The following is a 13,634-nucleotide window of genomic DNA, read 5'->3' as shown; positions in this document are numbered from 1 at the left end:
CGCGGGTCGGGACAATATTCTCCAATTTCATCCATTTGCTTGCAAATGCCATAATTTTATCATTCTTTATGGCTTAGTAATATTCCATTGCATATGTATACCACAGTTTCTTTATCCATTCATCAATTGAAGGACATCTAGGTTGTTTCCACAATCTGGCTATTGTGAATTGAGCAGCTATGAACATTGTTGTGGCTGTATCTCTGTAGTATCCTGCTTTTAAGTCCTTTAGGTATAGACTGAGGAGTGGGATAGCTGTGTCAAATGGGTGGTTCTAAAGCCTTTATTTTTATGTACCTTTAATTTGGTTTTTAAAGGAAAAAATAATTCTGCAAATTTAATTAAAACTCCATAGTATCATCTCACAAAAGGAATTTTTATAATAGTAAAATGTTGATATGTGATATGACACAACTGAGAAAATGAGGAAATATTCAAAATCAAGACACATAAATAAGTGGAGGATGAAATGTTAGGTAACTACAGCATTTAGGATAAGAAATAAATACTCATTTTCAATGTTCCTCTCATTTCAGACATTCACTTTACATTTTTATGCTTATGGGCTTTACAATAACCTTTTTAAATAAATTTGCTACAACATGAGCTGCTTTAATAATAGTACAATTGTAACATTACCAAGAAAGGACCACAAGTTGTAACTAGTGGGCTTTCTTCTTTTCCAAGTTAACAAAGGATTGAATTGTCAAATTAGATACATGCAAATTAGAGATCTTCCCCAGTATCAAGTTTCTTTTAATAATTTTAAGAATGTAAATAAACAAGTGGCACAGAAGACAGGGAGAGGTCTACTACAGTGTGCATGGCTCCCCAGCTTATCCTTCCTTCATTGATTGTGTACTTTCTGGCCTGAAAAATAGCTAAAGTCTTGAAGTTAGAGTCTTGAATTAGCTCACGAAGCAAATAGTGTTTAATTACGAGGCATCTCTATTTTAAGAGCTTAAGAGTAGTATAGCTTATGTGAGATTCACCAAGGAGCTATGCTAAGTTCAATCTGTACAAATTAGTTTAGTTTACCCAAAGTAGATGCAAAACAGATACCTTCCTCAAAGCACTCTATAGATAGGAAATCACCTCTTGAGAAATGCCATTAGACTACTTATCCAGAGACTCAGTACACCAGAGGAGTAGATCAGTTGCCTGCATTGTTTCCTTTCCTCCTTGCACGCAGAATATTCTTTGTCTGCTCAAATTCATATGATGAAGCTATAACTCTCAATGTGATGCTATTTGAAAACCAAAATTGGACATTTGAGAGATAATTAGGTCATGAGAATAGGGTCCTGATCTGATGGGATTTTTATCCTTATTAGAAGTGACACCAGTTGTTCCCACCTCCCACACCCAACATACCACATAGGGTCTCTGCAGGAAGGTGACAGTCTACAAGCCAGGAAGAGCCCTCACCAGAATTCAACCATGCTGGCACGCTGGATCTTAGTCTTCTAGACTGAAGAAATATGAGAAAATATATTTGTTGTTCAAGTACCAAGTTTATGACATTTTCTAATGACATCCTGAGCAGACTGAGAAAACCCCCTGAACCACCTTAGGAGAAACAGATCATAGGCCTATGGCTTTCACTTCTACTCCTTCCCATGTTTTCTCCCATAAATTTTCTGTCAAATTTGCTTTGAAATATTAAGAATATCTGAAGATTTTGTTGAAAGATATTACTAATTCTACCAGAACAATAACTGAAGTAGAAATTGGAATTTAAATTCTCTTATGATCATATCATAATCCTTAAGTTTTGTTTATATTAATTTTTATTAATTAATGTATTTACATGATAAATATATGTTTATTGGGGAAATTAGAAAGTATAATTAAAACTTTAATAACTGCTACTAATATAGTCATATGCATTATTTCAACATTGCTTGTATGTCTACACATTAGAGACTTACAAACATTAGATTTTTTTGGTCACATACTATGTTTTTTAAAATTAATGTATTGTGAATTCATTCATAATCCATTAAATATTCTTTTTTTTTTTTTTTTTTGGTACCAGGGATTAGACTCAGGGTCATTCAATCACTGAACCTCATCCCCAGCCCTATTTTCGATTTTATTTAATTTAGAAACAGGATCTCCCTGAGTTGCTTAGCACCTCATTTTTGCTGAGGCTGACTTTGAACTCTTGATCCTCCTGCCTCAGGCTCCTCACTCTTATAATATAATCAATTACCTTCAGTGGTAGAAACTTCTATACATCCATCAAAGTCTCTTTTCCTACAGCAAGGGAATATACCTTGATTCAAAGAGTAGTCAATTTAACTAAGTTCTTACACTCAATATTTTTTAAAGAGGAAACGATGCCCACATTCCTGTACAATTATATATACTTATCCTTCTTCTCCATTGCATTCCTATACATTTTATATACTCATCCCTCTTCTCCATAAGCAGGAAATCAGGTTTGATGGTATCTTAGCTTTAGTGAAAGCAGATAACAAAAAGGACCTTGATGAAATAACTTAGAAGAAACATAGGTTCTTGGATGACTGAGAAGAGTTGCCTCAACTCCCACCATTCACTTTTAGCTATTACATTGTTGGATCCATCTTGTCTTACCCTGATACACTGTCTTCCTAGTGAAGTGAGGATTATCTGAAGCAAATTACCACTCCTATGTAGCTTCATCTCCAATGATACATATTTGAACTTTGTTTTTCTGATATTATTAAGTGTATGCTTTAGGAACATCACCATTTTACCTTCCATTTCTAAATCCTGGAAACCATATAGACAGATGGGGAATCCTCATTTTATCCACAGAGTCAAGAGGGCTCTCAAATTTTTTTTCTATTTCTAAGATTACTGAAACATGATTAAAATAGGTAGTATCTACCTGCTACCCAGTCCTCCCTAACTTGCTCAACTGAGTTCTCAGATATCTCTCTGGCATTCACTAATAGGTAGTAACTTAACCTCATTCATATATTTCCAGTAAAAGGGAGCTCAGTGCCACACATTTGTCTGCCATTCATTTTTCACTCAACTAAACTTGTTTCAAAAACCTAGTGGTATTTGCCTCTCAATAACTTTGTGTTTTGATTTTAGTTCTACCCAGTGGAGTTATCCAGATTAAAGTTTACATTTCCATGTTATATACCTGAAAACACTGCTTCCTGGCATCTCTTCTATGTTTTTGTCCCTCTTGTTATCACTCCTAAGGCCTGGTTTTCAGAAACATTTATAGTCTTATTTCCATTTATAAGGAAACTTCACTTGCTTATACCTCATTGAACAGATGACAACTACAGAGATAACTTCTAGAACAGTAGTGTAAGGCACTCTGAACTCTCCCCAGAGAAATGGCCCTTATTGGCAAAAATTATTAAAACATTGCATACAACTTTCAACTGTTTTAAATCCCAGTAGTTTCAAAACTCAAGTGTTTAAGGGAAGAAAATTACAGTTTTCAGGTAAAATAAAAATACACTGAGTCATAAAAGATAACTATAAATGAGATAGGTTATTTCTACACTGAATGCAATATCTTAAATTTGTAAAGAACAAACCATCACAGGTTGGATCAATGGAGGTTCAGACTGAATGTTCAACACCCCATTAATTCAAAAACCATAAAAAGTATTAACCACACCACTATTATAAATACCTCAAAATTATAAACTAATTCAATTTTTTAAAAAGTAAGTTAAAATTAAAACAGAACTTTGGGCTCACTCAAAAGTATGTGCCATAATTGCAAGACCTTAGTTCCTTCCCTTTTAACATGAAATACTTGCTCATGAAAATTTCAGAGGTCACACAAATTGTTTATCACTCAGAGTTATAAGATCAACTGAGGAAATTAATATGATAATCAATATAATAATGATAAAATTATGAATAACATCTATTAAGTCCTAAAAATACATCAGGGTCTAAGTTAAATTTTATGCATACAGTATCTTGTTTAATCCTCCAGACTTAGGTACTTTTAATTCTATTTCTTAGGACAAAAGGGCACTGAAAGTTTTGAAGTTTAAAGACGAAAGAGAAATGTCCTAAGCAGTATGAGGAGGAAACTTCAGTAATTAGTCAGCCTTTTTGCTGCTGTGACTAAATGATCTGACCAGAACAATAATAGAGGAGGAAAAGTTTATTTGGAGGCTTACAGTTTCAGAGGTCTTAGTTCATAGACAGCTAGGTCCATTCCTTGGAGCTCAAGGTACGGCTGAACAACATGGTGGAAGAGTGTGGTAGAGGGAAGTAGCTCATATGGTGATCAGGGAGCAGAGAGAGATTCCACTGTCAGATACAAACATATGCCCCAAGGTCACACCCCCAATTTTCCCCAAGCCTCCTCTGGCCACACCCTACACCTTCAGTTGTCACTCAGTTAAATATTTATTAGTGGATTACTTCATTGATTGGGTTAATACTCTCACAACCCAATCATTTATCCTCTGAACCTTCTTGCATTGTCTCACACATAAACTTTTGGGGGATACTTCATATCCAAACCATAGCACTCAGGCTCATAAGGGACTATGTTTTTTCCTAAAAGCAACAAACTTGGAAAGTCCTTGTATGTGACATCAGTGATTCTCAATGGAGCAGTGAAGGTCATTTTTTTTTTTTTTTAATGATTAATACAAAGTTCGTGGTGACATGGAAAGTACCTGGGCAAAAAGATAGGGTTTGAATTCCAATTATGCCCCTTGCCAATCATGTGTAATTTTGGCCGGTTATGTAACATTTCTGAATCATGTTTCCTAAGCCAAAAAAGTTAGAATAATACTGGATTATTTTCTAGGGCTGCCATAACAAAATAACAGAGACAAACAATGACTCAAATGAAAATTTGTTTTTTCACGATTATGGAAGTTAGTAGTTCAAGATAAGGGTGTTATAGGTTTAGTTTCTTCTGAGCTCTCTATCCTTGGCTTGCAAATAACTGCCTTCTGTGTCCATACCTGGTTGCCCCTTGTTCTGTATTGTCTAGGTCCTAATCTCTTCTTCTAATGAAGACATGAGTCATATTGCATTAGGGCTCATCCTATGGACCCCATTTTACTTTAACAACCTCTTTAAAGGCCTATATTTAAATATAGTCACATTCTGAGATATTTGGACGTTAGAACTTTGACATTTGAATTGTTATGGGACACAAATCAATCTATAACATTTATCTTTCAGATTCATAGAAAAGTTATGGAAATATGAACAATTTATGTGACAATAAAGGGTTAAAGCATGGATGGTTTTGATTCTCAGAAGAATGAGAACTATTTAAATTCAGCTATTTTTGGTTATCTTTCAATTTTTTTAAATACATCAAAGGAAATAGAAAGGAAATACATACCCTAACTGATGGCAAATGCTTACTTTTGCATGCACTTTAAATTACAGTGTATGTAACTCAAAGAAACTTTAGACACTACATGGTCTGACACACAACCCACACTTATTTTGCAGATAAGAAAGGCAAACCTGGTCACTTGTCCCAGGTCACACACATGGTTAATTCCTAGAATAGAAAGTTCCAATTGCTAGTTAACTGTTTTTGTTCCCCTATGCTTTGCTGTCTCTTGTGATTTTTTTCAAGATCATGGACTTAACAGTTTCCAGGAGTGATTATTTTTGAAATAATGCTTATTTCACATCTAGAGATTTCCACAAGTAGCTACATTCCAAATTGGCTTTGAGTTCAATTTAAGCTAAAAACAATTTTTTTAAAAAATCTATGACTTCATCTTGCAAAAGATCAACCCCCCAAATTCTCAGAAGTACCCACAAACATTTCATCCTTCAAAGCTGAAGCACACAGTAAGACACATATTAACCTAACAACTGAGATTTATTATATTTCATATGATGTAGTACATGCACACATTTTCCTACCAGTGTTTCTCAAATGTTGCCTGAACAGAGCCCAAATAAATCTTCCAAAATGCTTAAGCACTTTTTGCATACTTGTCTTAACAATAATGAGTAAAAGGAAGAACAATTCCATTAAAATTGTGTTGGGAACTGTTTAGGGCTACCTTAATTTAAGAAAAACACATTTAAACAGTCGAGCACTGTAACAACTTTTTTCCAAAGTTTCAGGCATTTTTTTTTTCTTCTAATAAGAAAATAGCACAGGAATAATGTCACCTTCAGGAGAAGCAGTGAAACGATCCAGTCATATTTCCTCTCTTCTAGACTCTAGCAATAGACTCAATCTTTTTCTTCTTTTTTTTTTTCTTCTTGTGGTACGGAGAATTTAACCCTGAGTGCTCCACCACTGAGCTATGCCCCATCCCTTTATTATTTTTATTTTGAGACATTGTCTCACCAAGTTGCCAAGGCTGGCCTTGAACTTGCAGTTCTCCTGCCTTTGTATCCTGTGTGACTGGGGTTACCATCATGTACCTCAGCACAAGACCAGACTCAATCTTTGAAATAAGAATGAAAACATTAAACTCCTATCTATTCTGATGGAGAATAGAAAGAACACAGGCTTTGAATTTAAAGACAGACATTCGTATTCAGTCGACCATTCACTTTTGGGACCTTACCCATAAGAATAAAGATAATGGATCTACTTGTTGGCTTATCATAAAGAAAGAATAAAGTAGTTTATAAAAAGCATTGCAACCATATGCTCAATGTGACATGGCATCGCTTATTTTCCTGGAAAAAATTAGGGGACAAAATTATAAGCAAAAGATGGAGGGTGGTGATGACTCCTTACTTTCCAAACAGAATGAAATGTATGGTGGCCCAGAGGAAATTTTTTTAATCTGAATTTAGACACACAACAACTAAAGCTCCCACTTGCAGTCTTAGAATTTTTTTTAAAGAAGTTACCATAAAGTGGTGACAGCAAGATGCCCAGTTCATATTTCATCTCCTCAGTTTGGATCTGGAGCTGCCCAAAAGATTGGAAGGTATACAGCATTTTAGTCTAAGTGGTAAGAAAGAGAGGACACCAATATGTGAAATAAGGATAGAAAAGAGACCCTCTGGCAAGACTATAGGAAAAGAGGGATTACTGGAACCAATGGTGAAAACGGTTTTATCCTCACTCACTTTCTCCAGATTTTAATGTGGCCAGCTACAATGTGAAAGAGTAAAGCATCACACTGCTGGTTTCGTAGCATATCTATTTGTCTTTACCTAAACAGTACACTGCCTTTAGGGATTATGGGGAGGGTGTCAAAAGCCCCCATAATATGAAGCTGAACCTTAAAATGAAATCATAACTTTGAGTGATCTAATTAACTTCTGCAAACCTCAGTTTTCCCCAGTCTCATAGAGGATGCTATATAAAATGCCTACTTGAATAAGGTGAGGGCTAAATAAATGCTTGTATATAGTATTACCACCCATACACTGTATTTCTATAGTAATGTATAAAAAAAGATTGTGAAAGTACCTAATATCTCATCTGAAGTAGACACAATTATTTTCATTTTTGAATTTCTTAGTTATTAAATCATAAAATATGTTCACTGAAATTAGGACCGCATGTTGCATTTTAAATGGTTGTAAGAAATAAATACGTAAATTGCAGGACAAACTTCTTGTAGTGGTGCCATGAAGATTCTGGATAAATAAAATGATGCTGGGAACATCAAGAATTCTCTCCTAGTGGTAATTAGAATCATCTATGTTGATAAAAGTCTTGAGACATTCTTATAAATTGATTGTGTATTTCATCAACTTACTGTGGTTTTATCACATGATTAGATGTAAATAGTCTCAATATACACAGAGGAAATGGGGTAGAAGATAATACTGATACTCCTTAGTACTAATTTTATTACACCTAACACCAAACATTTGCCATTTTTTTCTTCCTAAAGAAAGGAAAATTTACTGAAATTTTGAATTTGAAATTCAAAGCCATGAAGTTATAAGTAAAGAGAAAAATTATACCATGATTGAAATTTTAATAAACACATCCAATTTGAATTTAATTTCATTTTGAATTTACAAAAGAAAAGACATTTTTGAGGAAATGTGTGATTTTCTTTTATTCTAAATGGGAAAAACATTAAAAGAACAGTGGCAAAAAATAACATATTTGTGCATTCTTTTGTTCTCTCAAACTCTCTTACTGGGTGGTAAAGGTTAGTGTGGGAAAAGGGAGAGATGCCTGATAATCTACTGAAAAGGAGACCATTTTTTGGTGCATGCCAGTGCCTCTCACTACTGATCAACAAGATGCTCAGCTGCAAGTGACAGAAAAACAAGTATTCAGGCTATTTCACCCAAGAAGAAACTATAACACATATAATGGCAAAGAGAAAATAATAACAAGTGAATATTTGTTGCAAAAGAATGCTTATCAAAAGATTTACCATATGCTGCTTTTCAAAGTAGAATGCTACATGAAATTTTTAATTTATAAAATTTATTTAAATGTGCATCGTATAAATGTATCTATCCTGTAAATTTTGTCTAAATTAACACATAAGCTTATTTGATGTATTTATAGCATATTTAATGTTTATATTTATGTTTATGTATTATATGAATAATTGTTTATGCATTTATGTATTTTATAAATATATGTAGTTTATTTTTATGCATGTGTACATTCTATTAATGTCTGCATATTTATGCACATTGTTTAAATTCATGTGTATACACATATACATAAGGACACAGAATGTCCCATAATTGAATCCAGCTTTTTCTTCCAGATATTTTTCATCTTATATGTCCTTACTATGGATATTTGGAATAAAAAAGATCAAAACTTCACACACTCAAATTTGTATTACATAACTTTTCTTCAAATGCTTTATATGACCCTCTCAACATGCTCTAGGAGTTTTCCATCAAAAGGTCATAAGCTAACTTCAGTCTGAAAGTCCAACCCATTATTCTTCTCCAGATTGATTTATACCTTCTTTCCACCTTTCTCTCCTTGACTTGAGAGACTGGCTGAAGGAAAATGGATCATAATTAGCAGATGGCTGGTCATCAAAATGCATTCTCAGAACCTATGATTAAAGATATTGAAAGGAAAATCAAATGTAAATCCCTTGCCTGAAAGAGTTGGGGAATTCACTCTCTATAATCTCCCTTGCCACCTTGTTTGTTGTCACTGACATAACTCTTCTGCTCCTGTCGCCTCTCACTTTTTGAGTGTGAATCACAGTTGCTCCCTAGACAAACTGTAAGACAAAATTAATGAAAGTTCCATTTTCTTTACACACTAAGTCCTTTTCTCCCTTAGGGAACTGGTCCCTGACAGTTTCAAGAGAATAACTATTGTGAATAATGCTTTGTACTGAGAGAAAATTTATCCATAATTCTCAACTAAAAAGTGGGCCTTATGACCATTTCTAAAAATTCAAACTCTATAGTGACTAATATTCTCACACAGTTTTACCTTATCTAAGAAAGTATTCAGACAGCAGTATGAATTAGTATTTCGTTTTATCCAGGATAATTTCCATTGTCCATTACATGGATTTTTCCATTCTAAAGATGAGACATACCTACCCCACCCACAACACCAGTTTTTATAGTACTGCTCTGGCTTATGTCCAATAAATTCTGTTCAATTTTAGAACTAAAAGACTCATTTTTTTCCAAGTAACTTGGACGACGCCATAATTTTCTTTTCCAAACTGGTGTGATCAATTGGTATGACATTTCTGGCAAACTGATTTCACCTGGCTGTCTTTCACATTCATCCAAACTGCTCTGACCACAAAAAGGTATGAATGGTACAATACTGATGCTCAGAAATTACATAGCCGTGCAGACTTCATCCTTTCATGTGACCTGGTAGGATGAGAACCAGTGTTCTCCTTTAAAAGAAAAAGATAGGATCACAGAAAATGACTAAAGAATCACTTACACATCCTAACTCAACATCTTTGAGGCAGAGCCTGTGCCTTATCCCATTCTGCCTCCTCCAGCCCTCAACACATTTGGCTCTCAGTGAAAGTCTGTAGAAGTGGTAGAGTTACTGAAACTCTGAGTCACTTGATTTCCATACTTTGAACACTTCAACACTTAAAACAAAATTTTTGGCAGGATTGGAAATTGAAACCAGGGGTGCTTTCCACTGAACTACACATCAAGTCCTTTTCTGGAATTTTTAAAATTTTGGGACAAGGTTTCACTAAGTTGCCTACACTAGCTTCGAGCTTGCCATCCTGCTACATCACAGCCTCCTGAGTTACTATGATTATAGGTGTGTCACAGCACCCAGTCACCATTTAAAATTAATAAAAACATTTACACTGACGCTTTATCATTCGTGTTGCAGGCTTACATAAAATGAAAGTTTTAACTTGAAAAAGTTGAGAATTCTTTAGGCTAGAAACAAATATAAACAAGTACTATATCTTAACTTCAGCTTAAAGTGACTTAAAGTGACTGCTGACAACAGTTGGCTACAAATAAGAGTGAAACTAAAGCTGCCTGTGCATAATCTCCTGTTATTTCTACCACCATAGTCTGCTAAACTATCCACACTTCCTTGCCTACACAAGAATACCATTATAACAAGAGGCAACAGTAACAATAACACATTATAATGGACTAATATTTAAAAAGCACTTATTATATACTAAATAATCTGTTACATGATTATTTCCTCATATAACATGTGCAACAACAGTATCAAGTACAATTTCCCCCATTTTATTGATGAGGAAACTTAGGCTGAGATAAGAAATTTATTAAAATTTACACTGAGGAAATAAACTGTTTTTAGAGAATGAATAATCTGTACCTTTGACCATTATGTTACATTTTTCCCATTTTGATTTTATTCTTTCATCCACGGTAGCTAACGTATCCACCATCAGAATACATTCTAAATCCTTCGCAGGAATTATACTACTTCAACCAACAAGCAATATCTTCATACCTGTGGAACCACCCCCAAATACAACAGGAAATTATCATATAAACCAAACCTGGTGAAAGTTTTTGCTGAATACCTCACTTACAAGTCAAAAGAAAGGAATTTAGTGTTGTGTAGCATAAGGTGTTTGACATAATATCAGTTAGAAATTGTTCCATAAACAAATTATATTTGAACCTAAAAAAAATATTTCTTAAAAGTCATAACAATGATGAAAGCCCACATTCAATAATGTGAAATTCATTTCCTTGGTAGTACCATTCAGTAATGCAAACGTCTTTATCTTACACATGTAAATTAGTATTTCTTTAAAGACATAAAACACATCTCAAAATGGTCAGAGGAAGGAGGATGTTGTAACTTCTCCAGATTAGCAGAGGGTGGGAGTGGTAAGATGTGGGGGAAGGGGACATGCTGTGAAGTAACTTTTTGGTGAGAAAGGTAATTCATGAGGAAATATTTCTCTAAATATTAACATCCCTGGTATAGTAGCCTAGACATTAAAATTTTAAAAGAGTACTTCTTGAACTGTTAGTGATTCCTACTACTTAATGTACTGTTCTTCAAGAACTACCTGGCACTTCCTTAAATCATTCAATTCTACTTCACATTTACATAGACCATTTTTAGGCAAATGTGGTCCCTGTTTTTAAAATTTAGACTTAACAGTCTTATATGAAAAAGTAATGTCTTGCTGAGCATGGTTGTGCACGCCTATCATCCCAGTAGCTCAGGAGACCAAGGCAGGAGGATTATAAATTCAAAGCTGCCTCAGTGTATTAGGGTTCTCTAGAGGAACAGAACCATCAGTTCTGATTTACATGATTATAAAAAAGGGCATTTATTAGATTGACTTACACTACCAGAAGCTGGATAGTCCACAATGACCATCTGCAGGCTGGAGAACTAAGATGCTGAAGCCTCAGAACAAGAGGGATCAATGAAGCTATCCCAGTCTGAGACCAAAGGCTTCTGGAAAGTCCCTGGAGAATCACTGGCAGAGTCCACTTCGGAAGAGTACCTAAGCAAGAGTTTGATGTCCTCAGGCGATTGCAGCAGCAATCAAGAACCCATTCAAGAAGAACTGAGCTTGCCTCTGCTGCTGCTTCATTGTTCTTCCAACTTTTATTCCATCCAAGTCTCTAACCTATTAGATGGTGCTGCCCACACTTAGGGAGGGTCTCCACTTCAGTTTGCTATCCCACATGCCAATCATTCCTATACATACCCTTGTTGACACACCCAGAAGCCTCTTAAAGTTCAACATCTCTTAATCCAATCAAGTTGACAATTTAAATCAAACATTGCACTTAGCAACTTATAGAGGCCCTAAGAAATTTAGTGAGACACTCTCTCAAAATAAAATAAAAATTTCAGGGCTATGGCTCAGTAATTAAGTGCCCCTGGGTTCAATTCCCAGTACCAAAAAAAGTAAAGTCCATAAAACATTTCAGAATATCTCATAAACATTCCTTTACATGCATTACATAAAAATCTGTGCTGTTAATAGTTGTGTGTAAAAAACTGCCTGAGAAAATAACTCAGACTGGAGATATTTAGGCAAAAACAATCGTAGACTTTCAGCTTTTGATTGCTATTTAGAGGTCATCAAGTCCAATCCCTTACTGGGTTCCAGATACTTACCATACAATCACCATTTGAATATTTGAGACACCTGGTTCATTTCATTGTTCATTAGTCTTAATTGTTAGAGACCTCTTCCTCATTATGGGGGGGAATCCTTGGGAATATTCTCTTCATGGGTCATATGACAGAAAGGAACTGATTTTGTTCTCATGAGAACCAGACTAAGATTATTTCCTGTGACTTTTGAACAAAACACATAAAAATGTATGTGCCCAGAGCCTAAATCACATGTATACAACTAGTGAGAGGAAGACAGGATGTATGAAAATCTTTTGCTTCAAGCATATTTGTTTGGAGATTATGTATGCTTTATTTTTCCAATTCCAGTGTCCCAAGTAACTAATTGGAATTGGGCTTAAATATCGTCTCACAGGTACAATTTTCACTCAGAGAAGAAATTCAAGGCTTCAGCACTTTCCACCCCTGCCCCTCCTAAAATGATTGACTCTTCACTACTGACACAGGCCCAGTTATAGTTGTTGGGCCCACAATAAGTCTTCTGTCTATACCTCAAGCTATGCTTGGTGTACCAAAAGAGGTTAGTTAGACCATTAAAAAAACATATATTTCATTGTCAGGCATGGCAAAAATGGGTGATTGAAGCATTGGGACTACTTGAATAGAGAAGTTGGGGATGGCAAGGTTACATTGAACTATATTTAGTCTCCTTGGACAGCAACATTTTTGTGACCACTGGGTAAACCTATGCCTTACTTGACTGGACTCTCCCAACATTAAGACAGGGAATGAGACTGCAGACCTGAATTTTATGAACAATTTTCCTGCCTCTTTGTAGTCTATTTGGAACTACAAGGGCTTGTGTAATCTCCTTCACAAAAGATCATGTCTTTCCAAATAACTTCAATTTGAGTTCCCAGGGGGCATGGTCACCCATATCTGGCTCAGAATAAACTGTTTTTCTTATTTCCTCCAAGCAGAGCTGCTATTTTTCATTGACAATTGACCATTTTCTTGTACTAATCTATTGACCAAAAAAAAAAAAGTTCAATATAGGTCATAAAATATTGATTCTAAGCCACGTTCAGCAGTACCTGCAATACTGTTCAGGTATTCCTTGGGAGACTGAGTCAAGAGGGTCACAAATTTAAAGCCAGCTTCATCAAGATAG

The sequence above is a fragment of the Sciurus carolinensis genome, chromosome 5 (assembly GCF_902686445.1).
Source record: "Sciurus carolinensis chromosome 5, mSciCar1.2, whole genome shotgun sequence".
NCBI lineage: Eukaryota > Metazoa > Chordata > Mammalia > Rodentia > Sciuridae > Sciurus > Sciurus carolinensis.
The sequence above is the reverse complement of the archived record's forward strand: the minus strand, read 5'-3'. Positions refer to the sequence as shown.